The sequence below is a fragment of the Erithacus rubecula genome (assembly GCF_903797595.1).
Source record: "Erithacus rubecula genome assembly, chromosome: 1".
Classification (NCBI taxonomy): Eukaryota; Metazoa; Chordata; class Aves; order Passeriformes; family Muscicapidae; genus Erithacus; species Erithacus rubecula.
In genome coordinates this window covers 968087-980350 of record NC_136658.1, presented here as the reverse complement: position 1 = coordinate 980350, position 12264 = coordinate 968087, and the positions used below count along the sequence as shown (strand labels likewise).

The 12264-nt window shown below is 44.4% G+C and overlaps 1 protein-coding gene across 4 annotated transcripts in view; it reads left to right on the top strand.

Moving 5' to 3' along the window:
- FAM168A (family with sequence similarity 168 member A) overlaps positions 1 to 12264 on the top strand; it is a 118403-nt gene that overhangs the window by 29635 nt on the left and 76504 nt on the right. For 2 of the 4 annotated variants that reach the window (XM_079321588.1, XM_079321589.1), the window contains one exon: positions 7345 to 7428. The exons of the other annotated variants lie outside the window; for them this stretch is intronic. The gene's annotated coding sequence lies outside the window, so the exon portion shown is untranslated. The remainder of the gene's footprint in view (positions 1 to 7344; positions 7429 to 12264) is intronic. 4 annotated transcript variants of the gene reach the window in all.

Here is a 12264-nt window from a genome sequence, read left to right as displayed (position 1 = left end):
TTGAAGAGGAATTGGTGCTTCTCAGGGTCTGGAGCTTCACTGTGGTTTTTCTGGCTTTTCAAGGTTGGACTTGATGATCTTGGCTGTCTGTTCCAGCCCTAAGGATTCCGTGGTTCTCAGAGGGAGGGTACAGCAAGGGCATTTGAAGATAAGCTCAGGTGCTGCCCTTTGCTTTGGAATATTTCTCACTGTAGCCAGTGGAGAGGCAAAAGAGGATCTGTCACTAAATTTTGATGTGCATTCTGCACTACATCTGACATGGCCCTTTCCTAGGGAAGCTGCATTACACATGGAAGAAGGTGATACAGTGAGAAATTCATGGAATGGCTTGGGTTGGAAGGGACCTTAAAGCTCCTCCAGTTCCAAATCCCTGCCCTGGGCAGGGACACCTTCCACTAGTCCCAGGGTGCTTAAAATCCCAGTGTCCAGCCTGGCTTTGGGCACTGCCAGGGATCCAGGGCAGCCAGAGCTGCTCTGGGCACCTGTGCCAGGGCTTTTCCATCCTCACAGGGAACAATTCCTGCCCAACATCCCATCCATCCCTGCCTCTGGCAGTGGGAAACCATTCCCCCTTGTTGAATAATGTGAGAGTCGAAACACTGCCTGTTGTATGAAGGAGAATGGAAAAAGATACTCTTAGGAATTGTTTGGAGCCGAGTCTGGGGTTTTGTGCAAGGAAAAGTACTTTTCAAATAGGAGACAGCACTGGGAAATAAAATAGAGGTGCTTGTGGAATGTGTAGGTGTAGGGTTGGATGGAGGAGGGCATCAGGGAGGTGTGGGTAGAGAAAAGTGTCTGGGATGGGAAGGTGGATTTGTTGGAGCCAATGGGGAAGTTCAGGAGCACCAGGACACACCAGAAACCTGGGAAATGGGAAAGTTCAGGAGCACCAGGACACACCAGAAACCTGGGAAATGGGAAAGTTCAGGAGCACCAGGACACACCAGAAACCTGGGAAATGGGAACACTGGAAATGAGGAAATCCACACTCCAGTGACTAAATAATTAATAAGGGACCATTTCTGGCCTGCTTGGGACCTGACCCAGCTGCAGGAACTGAATGTGTGGGGTAAGGATTAATGTGCCCGAGGCAAGGTCCGTGCTGGGATTGGAACAGGAAATGATTAAAGCCTTTCAAAAGCTGGAGGAAAGCTCGTTATTTGGCTCTAATATTATCAGGAATTTTTATAATCCATGTGCAGTGTTCAGGAAGGTGAAGTAGTTGAGTGTTGGGGGGTTCCCCACTATGATCTCTTTAAAAACTGGGGAACATTGCTCTAAATTTTGGTGAGTTTTCCACCAGCACTGTAATAGCTGTCCCTGTGTGGAATAAGGAATCAAGTGAACAAAAATTAAGTCTGCAGTGACAGAAATTGCCAATGACTTCTAAAGGAAAAGGAGAGATTGGGGCTGCTTCAAACAAGTGCTTAATAAACCCCAGTGAAAGAAATGTTGACTTAACTCATTTTTAATTGCTTTTAAGCTCTTAAGTGAGTTTGTTATTGAAAGTAATTAAAGGCCTTGAAAGATTGTGGGGAACTTTGGAAACACCTCTATGGAAAGGCAGTTACTCACCTTAAAATAATTTTTATTGCTACCTCATCTGTCTGAATCGCTCAATTAATTACTTAATGAAGTGTGGTTCAGTGCAGGGATGCTGCTCAGGTATGGCAGAATGTGTGTGCTTTGAGTATAATGGAAGGCAAAACACCTGATAAATAGTCAGTTGTTGCTTTGAGAAACTTTATGGATAAATAAAAAAAGACCCATCAGTTTTGGGAAGCCCATTTTAAACCAAAACTCCTTTTCCAAAGACATACATGAGAACTGGAATGGGTGAATTTTCTAGAGCTGAAAAGGTTTCCTTGCAGAATCATGGCTTAAACAATATTTTCATCAGTGTGGCTCTGTTTTTCAGATGGAAATAACTCAGGATGGTTTCTCAGATGGAAATAACTCCAGCAGGAAGTGTCTCTGTCAATACAACAATCTCCAAATTGATTTTGTTGTCATGTTTCCATTGAGGACGGTGGAGAAAAGATTTCAATGCTGCCTTGTGTGGCTGCAGTAGAAAAACACCCTGAGGGGATCAAGGGCTGTTCTTAACCTGGAATTCAGGTTGAGAGAGAGGACTGTGCCCCTGTGCCCCTGGGCTCAGGTGAGACCCCACCTGCAGAGCTCACCTGCAGGGCAGAAGGATCCAGGGACACCTTTCAGGTATGGAAGGGGCTCTCAGTGCTTATTTTCTGTGCTCTACTGGCAGTAGGATCTGTCTCCCCAGACTCTGCTGTTCAGCAATACATTGAGCTGAATGAATCTGATATTACAATTATTCTGAGTTTGGAGATTGAAGAAAAACCCTTCTCAGAAGATGACCCTTGTAAATTGAAGTAGATTATTAAACCAGGCTAGAATTTACTGTCCTTTGCTTTTCTAAACACAGTGAAGTGAAAATCAAGAATGAGGACATTTATCTCCAGTGTGTATTTTTCTGGATTACAAACTTTGGCAGATGTGGTGCAGAGCAATATTTCTTGGCAAACTGGCATGTTTGAAAGACTGACCTTAGAGAAATTAGTCTCTTTTAAATAGAGCTAAATATAAAAGGAAGTCAGCTCTCTCTCTGTTTAAGTCTCTCTTATCTGCTGGTAGGAGTTCAGATTAGAGTGTCTGATTTAAATCTTGAATCCACCCATCCTGCTGCTGCCTCGACTCCCAGCTCAGCACCTGGAACCCAGAGCAGGGAGCCCAGAGCTGATATTTCAGTAGCACTTGTCCTTTTCCTGCTCTTTGGCTCCCAAACCAACCCCTCCAGTTTTCCAGGGGATTAGACTCTTTTTTTTTTTTTTTTTTTTTTTTAATCAGTAACTGTGAGTAAGTAAAAATGCAGATGGGATTTGCTGCTTTCCCTAAGCTCTCTCTGCCCTTCTGGCCTTCTGCTGTCATCCTCCAAGTGGGAAGGTTCTTCTAAGGATGCAGCAGAAGTGATGGCAAAGGGAGGTGTGCTCAGGGGTGATGCTCACAATCCTGATGTGTGTCACTTGTCTTTCTTGGGGGCTGAGCCAACAGGATGCTCCTGGAGAAAACTATTTCCAACTTTGCCAGTTTAATGGTTTCCTGACTTTTCTTGCCTCTTGAGTCCTCACTTTGATCCTGCATGTAAGAAACAAAGGTGGGCCTTGGGATATTGAATACTGAGGAGTTTCAAGAACCATCTAATAGCAGGAGAAGCTCAGGAGCAGCCTGGAGCCTGTTCCTCCTGGGCACCATCAGTGTTTGGGGGATGCAGGGATGAATTCCTGCAGGTGCTGCCCCTCTTGCCCTCCTGTTGTTCCCAGCCAGGTGAAGCTGTCCCTCCTGCTCTGTGCCTGTTCCCAGTGCTGGCCTGTGCCAGTCCAGCTCCCCAGGCCATCTGCTCAGCCAACCCAGGGCATTTTTAACTGGATCCCTTCCCTAATCCAGGTCTCTGTACAGCTCCAGGCCAGTCCTGATGGCACAAGGGCAGCTGCCAGTTTTTCAGGAGAGGAAAGACAGGAAGGTGCTTCTAGCCAGGAATGACCCTGTGCTTTCCTGCAATGGTCTCTGCCTTCCAAAATTATTTCTTTCCATGCCTTTATTTCCTGCTAGGTATTTGCACAGATGTTTTCTCTTCCAGTTGCTCCAGGTGGATCTTTAATTTTTTTTTTTTTTTCAAATGTGCCCTGAGTAGAATGGAATTCAGATCTGTTCTGGATAATCTGTATATATTCATTAACATTTTGCCCTATTCTCCCAGAATTTAGGTCCTAAGTGCATTAGGTTCCATGACAAATGTCTCTGGTATCCTCTCTGTGGAGTCTCCTTGCTCATGGCTTAACTCCCCAGCCTTCACTATTGCCTTAAATTCTTCTTTAATTCCATTCCCTGTGTGAGTAAAGGTGTCTGAATTAACCTTCACAATAAACCTGCCAGGGCTTTTCCCGGTGTCCAAACAGATTCTCATTAATCCCTCTTTTGTAATGCAGGGAAGGGTTGTGTTGGAGTGTTTTGCTTTGATTTTTTTTTTTTTTTTAATAGAGGAAAAGGTCACACTGAGGCTGCTCTCACTGAAGGGTTTATTTTTATTTCCAAGACAATGGCTGCATCTAATTTTTAATGCTGTATTTTCTGGAGGCTGACAATTGTCAGTAGTACAGTTAATATTTTCTTCAATTAACAATAATCTTAGATAATGAAGTTGTTTTCTTTTCATTACAAAGTCATTTGTGACTTAGAAACCCCAAGATGCCTTATAATATATAACTTTCACAAGTGAAAATAATTATTCCAGAGTCAATTCTTGAGGAAACTTGGGAAAGTTGTTGAAAATGAGCAATAACATTGATTTTTGGGGAGCTTTTCCTTTTCCATTTCATGGGGTTTGGTTACTCAGAGGGCTAAACCCAAAATGTTGTGGGATAGTGTTTAACCCTGCAGAGTGTCAGACATTTGCTGAATGTTTTTATCTTCATTTGATAAGCAGTTGTGGGGTGTGTTTTAATGCTCCCACTATTTTATCAGAACCCTCTGCAGTCTCCCAGAGCAGGTGTTTTAATCACCACATCCTAATTAATTCCATCTCTTTTATAATCTGTCTACCCAGCTCCTACCACTGGAGTCCAATTTTGTGGAGGAAAGAAGAATCAAAATACTGGATTAAAAGAGAAATATAGGAGAATAATTGCAATAAGATCATCATTGAAGTGTAGCTACTAAAACAGGAGAAGAAAACTAAATTTGGGGCATAGGAGGGAGCATAGAATTAAAAATCTTGTTTTGCTGCTAGAAATAGCACATGGAGTTGATGAAGATATTAGGGAACAAGCTTCCCTACTTTGTAGCTGCAGTAATCTTAGGGAATATGAATGATTTAATCTCCTCATAGCACTGAGGAAGTGGGAAGGGAAGGAGGAACTCAGGAACCTGCTGAGGTGTCTTTGCCTAACTGGACAAGGAAGATGGACAGGACTTTGGACAGGACTTTTGTACAGGGGTGGTTTCCACTGCCAGAGGGGAGGGATGGGGGGACACTGGGGAGGAATTCCTGGCTCTGAGAGTGGGGAGCACCTGGCACAGGATCCCCCACAGCCAGGCAGGGCTGCTTCTATTGTGTTCTTGAAGGTTTCCCCAACTTAATCCCACTCCTGATGGACAAGGTTGTGCCAACAGGACTTGCCAATGTTCTAGTTCCCTAGATTTTCCAAATTAATGCCTTCTCACAAATTCATTTGTTTTTTTCTCAGTCTTTATTGAATGTCTTTGCACTTCCACTCGAAGACACTGATTGGGACTGATTGTTTTTCTGCAAACACATCCAAAATTGGTCAATCCTGGCTGTTCCCTGCAGGTTTTTGAGCAGTGGCAGAGGGCAGGGATGTGTGCTGGCAGCTGGACTGCCTCCTCCTCTGCAGCTTATCACAGCTTCTCTCTGCAGCATCCATCACTCTGGACTCAATCATTGTGACTTCTGGTCAGGAAAAAACAGAAAAAATATCCAAAAAGGGTTAATCTGCTGAGTGGCAGGTGGGGGGCTGTTCTTCTCCCTCTCTGTAGCAGCCAGAGCTGAACAAAAGAGGAAGAGTTTGGAGAATGCCTCAGATTTTTTGGGGAAACCCAACATTGAAGGTTGTGGCAGTTTTGTCCTCCTGTCAAATCCTGGAGACCCTCCAGAGGTTCAGCACCATTGAACACACACCTTTAGTGTTTGTAAGCAGGAGCTATGGACTTTTGTACAAACAGAAGGATGTGAAAGTGTTCCAGCATGGACCCTTGGAGCAAATGGAGCTGCCAGAGCAGCTCTGAATTGAAATACATGAAATAGATGAAATGCTGGTACAGGTGTGGGGAGTGAGAGCAGCAGGAGTGCCTGGGGAGCCCATGCTTGGTGCTGAGCCTGGTGCAGCAGGCAGGGCTTGCTTTCCCAAAATCCAGGCTGGGAGGAAGATGTGAGGGAGGTGCCTTTCTCCCCCATGTGCTTCAACACTTATTTTCAGCTTCTCTCTTGCCACAAAAGGAATAATTTGTTTAATTTTACAAAATGTTACTGAAGCTGTTGGAAGTGGAGCTGCAGCCCACGTCTTCTTAATAAATGAGTGTGTGTATTCCTGGAAGGAAGTTAAAATGGGGCTGTGTTATATTTGGTATCTCCTGGAGCACTGAGGCTACTTTGAGTACAGAATGTGCTCAGAGAGAGACTAATTTGCCACTGCAGAGCTTGATGGGATGAGATTTGTCAAGCCCTCGTCTCTGCTGAAGTTCACTGATGCTTTCCTCTCTCTGCTGAAGATATTTTAGGGTTCTGTCTTTGAATTGGAGGCCATAAAAACAAGTCAAAAAGCCTGAAAACAGAATTAAATTCCAAGTCAAGGACCTGTGGAAGCAAGAGGTGGAGATGTTCCTGACCTGTTTCCCTGAGTGTGCTCAAGCTCCTGCTGGCACCAGTGTTGGGATTATTGGGACATTGGAGCATCAGCAGGGTGGGTTTTGACTTCTCTCCAAGGAAACCATCTCTGATGGCAGGTGGTGGCTTCCTGCAGGAGGCAGGAAAAAGAAAAGCTCAGTAAAAATGAAGATTTTGCTCTTTTCTATTCATTTACAAATTCATGCTGTTTCATTATCTGGCTTGAAGGGTCTGCTGATGTAGTTCTACAGGGAAAGGTGGGATGTGCCAGCACTCCCTAAAAAAACCTCAGTTGTTTTACTGGATTCAATGTTTTCTGTCTCCTGCTTTCTCCCCCAGAGTGTTTTTTGAGTGAATGTAAACTAATACAGGATCAGTGGTTAGAAACCATGAAAAAATATTTAATGTAAACCTTTTGGTACTGGGTTGATTAAAATAAACAACTGTTCTGAGGAGCTGGTCCTGCTTTGGGAACAGTAGGGTTTCTGTTCCTCCCTATAATGCATAAAGCATGTGGAGTGCCTTGAGAGCTTTTTTTGGGTGCTGCACTTCATTTTGAGGGATTTCATTTTCAGCTCTCTGAGCCTTTGTGTCAGCTGGGAAGGGAGGGTGTAGGAGTAATATGTAAAACTCAGGCTAAAACCTGTTCAGTCCCAAATCCTGACAAATAGCTGGTAAACAAGAATTTAAATAAAAGCTTGGACTTTTCTGGAGAGCTGGGAAGAACTTGGTCTTATTGCCAGCTCAGGTATCCCTTCCCTCTCCCTTATCCTCTGTCTCCAGCTCTTTTGCCTGCATTTCTTACATGTCCCATTCCTCCTTCTGCTGCAGTGGAGGTGCAGACCACTCTGGGCTGGGCTGAGTTTCTTTGGGCAGGTTTTGCACAGAGCCTCACTGGTGTTTGTCTCTCTGTCCTTGCTGTGCAGAGCTCTGGAATGCTGTGAAGACTCCCTGCCCAGGCACACTCCTCTCTGGATTGTCTCCATCCCAAGGAAGCTCCTGTCCAAGAGGTACCAGTTCATCCTGTCTTTGTCTCCTTCACTCTCAGCACTTGGGTTTGGCTGCTCCTCCCAAAACCTTTTCCCTGCTCCCTCCAGGCAGAGGAGCTTTGGATGCTGTGGAGATTGCACTTGTTGCTGTTTGGTACACTTTGGACTCTTCTTTCTATTAAATCAACTTTGCTACAGAAGCATTTTACATTTAAAAATGAGATTTCTGGGTCAAGAAATGCATGAGCTGAAGCTCCAGCAACACTTTGTGCCTGGTGTTGATTTAGAAAGTTGATAAACATCAGGTCTTCAGCAGCTTGAGTAAAACACACAGTACTTATGTGCTGCTCCTATAAAGAATTGTGAGAGAGATTCTTTTTTTAGTGTTTATTAGTCTTAATATCTGCCTAGTAAATAATACATTCTTGTTTTATATTGAAAAGGAGACTTGTGTTCATTAGCTGGGTCAAAATCCCTGGGTTGGCACAGACACTATTCCTGATATAAACTTCTGTCATTTGCCTGGAGACAGGCAAAGTGTTTTCTACTAGTTTCTATTTCTTGGGAGAAGAAAGCTGAAAACAATGTTTTCAAATATAAACTTTGCAGTGTGATTTAATTGGAACAGTTTCTATCTTAACTCCTTTTTTTTTGGTTTATAGTGCCCAGTATGATGAGATCTGAGCAGGTCAAGCCCTTAGAGCTTGTGCATATAAATATATATATATATGTAAAATAATTTAATATGTTAGAACAGAGGGAGAACATGATCTACAGGAGCTGTGAAACAGGAACATCCCCCCTCAGAAAATCCCTCTGGAAATATGCTGGGAAAATGTCCCTGTGTGCCTGCCCTTCAGTTTTCCCTTAGGGATTCACACTTCCCTGTGGGGCAGAAGAGACACAGGGGAGGCAGAAATGTCTGTCTGCCCCCATCCAGCTGTTCTTGTGCAGGAATATGACTCTATTATGTTTTTTTTTTTCATTTTATATGTTTTGCTGCTCACTTAATGACATGAACTTTAAATGTCAGCTGCTCTTGGGTCCACTACAAACCTTTGGGCACACTCTGACCCTTATCTTCACAATAATTTAGCTCTCTATCCCTGCTTTGGGAAAAGCTGCCCTAAATCAATGCCTCCTCTTTGGGTACAGGCAAAATCCAGGTATTTCTTCCTCTCCTGCCACCCCATCTTAGGTGGGATGGGACAGAAAATATCATAAATTTTCTGAAGGAAAAGGATTTCAGAAAAACTCTTCCTTGCTTGTGCCAGTCTTGAGGCAACAACAGTGACCCCTGCCCATCTCCTGCCCCCTTTTTCCCCTCTTCATGCTAGAAAAAAGAATAATTTTTTAAAAAAGAGACTTTAATGCTGCTCCTATCCATTTTTTTCTGTATGGTTTCCCCCATTTGGGCCGTGCAGCCTTTTTAGGGTGTGAGAAGCAGAAATCCAGGGCTGTGGAAGAGGAGAGGCAACACCAAAGTTGGGTTTGATGGGTGGTGAGGTGGGAGAAGGGACACAGAGTAAGACTGGAACTGATGGGAGATCCAGAGAACAAGATTGTGTTTTAAGTGGGAAGGTGTGAAGTGTTGGCTTTGCATGAGAAAGCTGCTGCTCCAAGGGCTCCTGCTCCAATCCAGCTCCAGATGAGGAAATTTTAAGCTCCAGAGCAGAATTGGTGGAGCCTGTGGAGTCTTGGCTGGCCAAGCAAATTGGGGTTGCTCTGCAGGCTGATTGCCCTGCAGGGGATCTCTAGCAGCCACTTCAGATATTTGCTTTTGGGTGACTTCATCTTGAGTTGGAGCCCTGTTAGACTCAGTGTTCATTCAGAAATCAAAAGGTGGAGGAAATGGAGTTGAACTTGAATGTGTGAGTGCTCCATGTCTCAGCTTCCTTAGGTTGTCTCCTGGTTGGGAAATATCCCATTGCCCCACATCCTAATTGGAATTCCAGCAATTAAATAGTTAAACATGGTGTGTGTGTAAAATCCATGTGTTTCTATAAATACCTCTCTTATCTCTGTAATGGTTTGGTTTGATGTAAATATTTTTAAATGTGCTTTTACATTAGGCTGGTTTTCATCCAGTGTGTGTGAGTGGAATTTGGAACTGGGCCTGGACTTTATACTTCTGCTCCTCAGTGTTTCTGAACTCATGTGGAAAACTTCTGGACTTTAAGTCTCCTGAGCATTTCTGCCATTTTTGTGGGGATCTTCACTGGGCTGGGGATGCACTGGATCCAGAGCTGGAGTGGACCATCTTGCCAGCAGCTCTTGGACACTTTGATGCTGTTGGGAACATCATTTAGTGAATGTTTCTAGTGCAGGAGAAAATCCTTTGTTCACAGATCTGAAGTTTTCCTGCACTGCCAGCTCTGTTTGGGAGAACAAAATTCCTTTCAGAGAACATGTGATATGGAAAATTATTTCTGTCAAGCCAAGTTGTGTGCTGCATCCAGCCCTGGAGCCCCCAAAATCAGGAGGATGGAGCTCATGGGGAGAGCCCAGAGGAGGCACAGAGCTGCTCCAGGGCTGGGAGAGCTGGAGAGGAGAAGGATCCAGGGACACCTCAGAGCCCTGCCAGGGCTAAAGGGGCTCCAGGAGAGCTGGAGAGGGACTGGGGACAGGGATGGAGGGACAGGACACAGGGAATGGCTCCCACTGCCAGGGGGCAGGGATGGATGGGATATTGGGAAGAAACTGGCAAAAGCATTTTAAAAGGTGATTTTTTTAAAGGAGTGGATCTGACTTAGAAAAGTATTTGCAAGACTGTTACCTAGGATGAAATGCTGGGTCATTAACCTTTATAAATTCATCACCTTATGCAAGGACTATACATGTGATATATTACAGCATATTTAGGTGGATCATAGAATCCCCAAATGGTTTGGGTTGGAAGGGCTTAAAGTTCATCCAGTGCCACCCTCCATCTTTCCTGTAGGTTCCCTTCAGGTCCTGGAAGGTCACAGTGAGGTGACCCCCAAGCTTTTTCCTTTCCAGGCTGAACAATCCCAGTGGTCTGAGCCTTCCCTTGCAGCAGAGCTGCTCCATCCCTCTGCCCAGCTCAGTGCCTTGTCTGGAGCTGCTCCCAGAGCTCAGCATGGGCTCTGTGCTGAGGTGAGCTTATGGGAAACATCCTCTCTGTTCCCTCCACCTTCCCCCAGCCTTCCCCAGGGTGCTCCACATTCCTGCCCTCACAAAAGCCTTTCTCTCAGATGGATAACTCAGCCCTTCCTCCCAGTGTGCCAGCCTTGTTTGTGTTGATGAATGAATGTTCCCTGTGTACAGCCTGCAGATTCCTCTGCTCCTGGAGTACAGTCCTGCTCAGTGTACCTGGTTCTGATTAAGGGCATTTGAATTCGGGAGTGTGCTTAATGAGCTACACCTTTCACAGATTCTTTTGTTAATTCAGAAAAGCTGCCTGCTCTGATTTATGGCGCCAAAAGGGGTAAACTGCCATTAAAAGCATTAATTAGTCTTGGTTGACTGCACAAAGAATAGACTTGGTGTGAGCCAGTTTTTGATTTAGCCCTTTGATTTTTGCCTAAGCTTGTTAGAGGGTCTGTATCTCTGGCTGTCTCATGCTGGATTGTGTAATTGGAATTGTGTGTGAAATTCTTGGGCTGAAGGAGCAAGAGCCAATTATAATCAATGAAGTTGTAAAGCAATTGGGCAGAACTTTGTAGATATTTCAGTACAGAAATGTTCCTTTTTAACATGTGGAAGTGATAATTTGGGATTGGCAGATTGGCAGGAGCGATATCCCAAGGATTTGCTGTGAGCCCTGGTGAACCTCAGGAAGGAAAATACTCTCAGAGCCTTGGATTTGCCCAGTTTCTTCCCATTGCCTCTCATCCTCTTGTGCCACCCAGCAGGGCCAGGTGGTAGCACTGGGGGTTTTTCTTTTCCTCTACATCTTTATCCATTTTCTACAGGCTACTCAGGAACAAACCAAAAACCCCTAAATCTTGGAACATTGTCTGTGTTGTATCCTTGCAAACCCTATACTATATTGATGAATATTTCAGTGTATGGTAGCTCCTGTACTCCCCAATTCTGGCCATCAATTCTCCACACAAAAGTTTGAAGATTAATTGACATGCAAATTATAGCCTAAGCTTTCTTTCCAATAGACTTTCCAGAATTATGCTTGACTGCAAAAAAAAAACCAAACTATTCCATTACTGTAATTTTGGTGATTGCCTCTGGTCTGTTTGAGAATTAAGATTTCCCTCTGTCTGTATAAAGTTTCCATCTTTCTTAGCTATTATCACATTAACTGCTCTATAAAAAGAAGGTTGGATTGGGTTTCCATCCCAGCTTGTCCTTAAGGAGCCAACAGTTGGATCCTCCAGCTCTGCCTTAATTTCCTGGCAGAACTAGAAAGCTGCTTCTCCCTTCCTTCTTCCTGCATGCCTGGAGAGATGATGGTGGTACCCACAGGACTTTGGAGTATTGAACTGGAAATCTCCTCTGGATGTTCAGGGAGATAGGAACTGCCTTTAAAACACATTTTTTTAGCAAAACTTGGTTCCTAGCAGCAGCACAGATCTGAAATGACACATATCTTTAGAGGCACAGAGGTATTTAAGAGCTGTATTCTCTCCTGCCTTCCCTGAACACATCCAAGTCCTCAGGGCAGTGTTTGGCAGGGATTTTTGGGTAAGAGTGAAAGCCTTTGAGCTTCTGGTTGGTTTTTCACTCTCACTCAGCACATCCTTGGAGAGAAGTGTTGGAACAGCCAGGGAAGTGTGAGCTCCCTGTCTCTGCACAGCCACAGCCTGGGCTTGGTTATTCCCAGCTCCCACAAGTGTTCCCAGCTTTGTCTCTCCTGTATTTGTTTTCCTTTCCCATTGA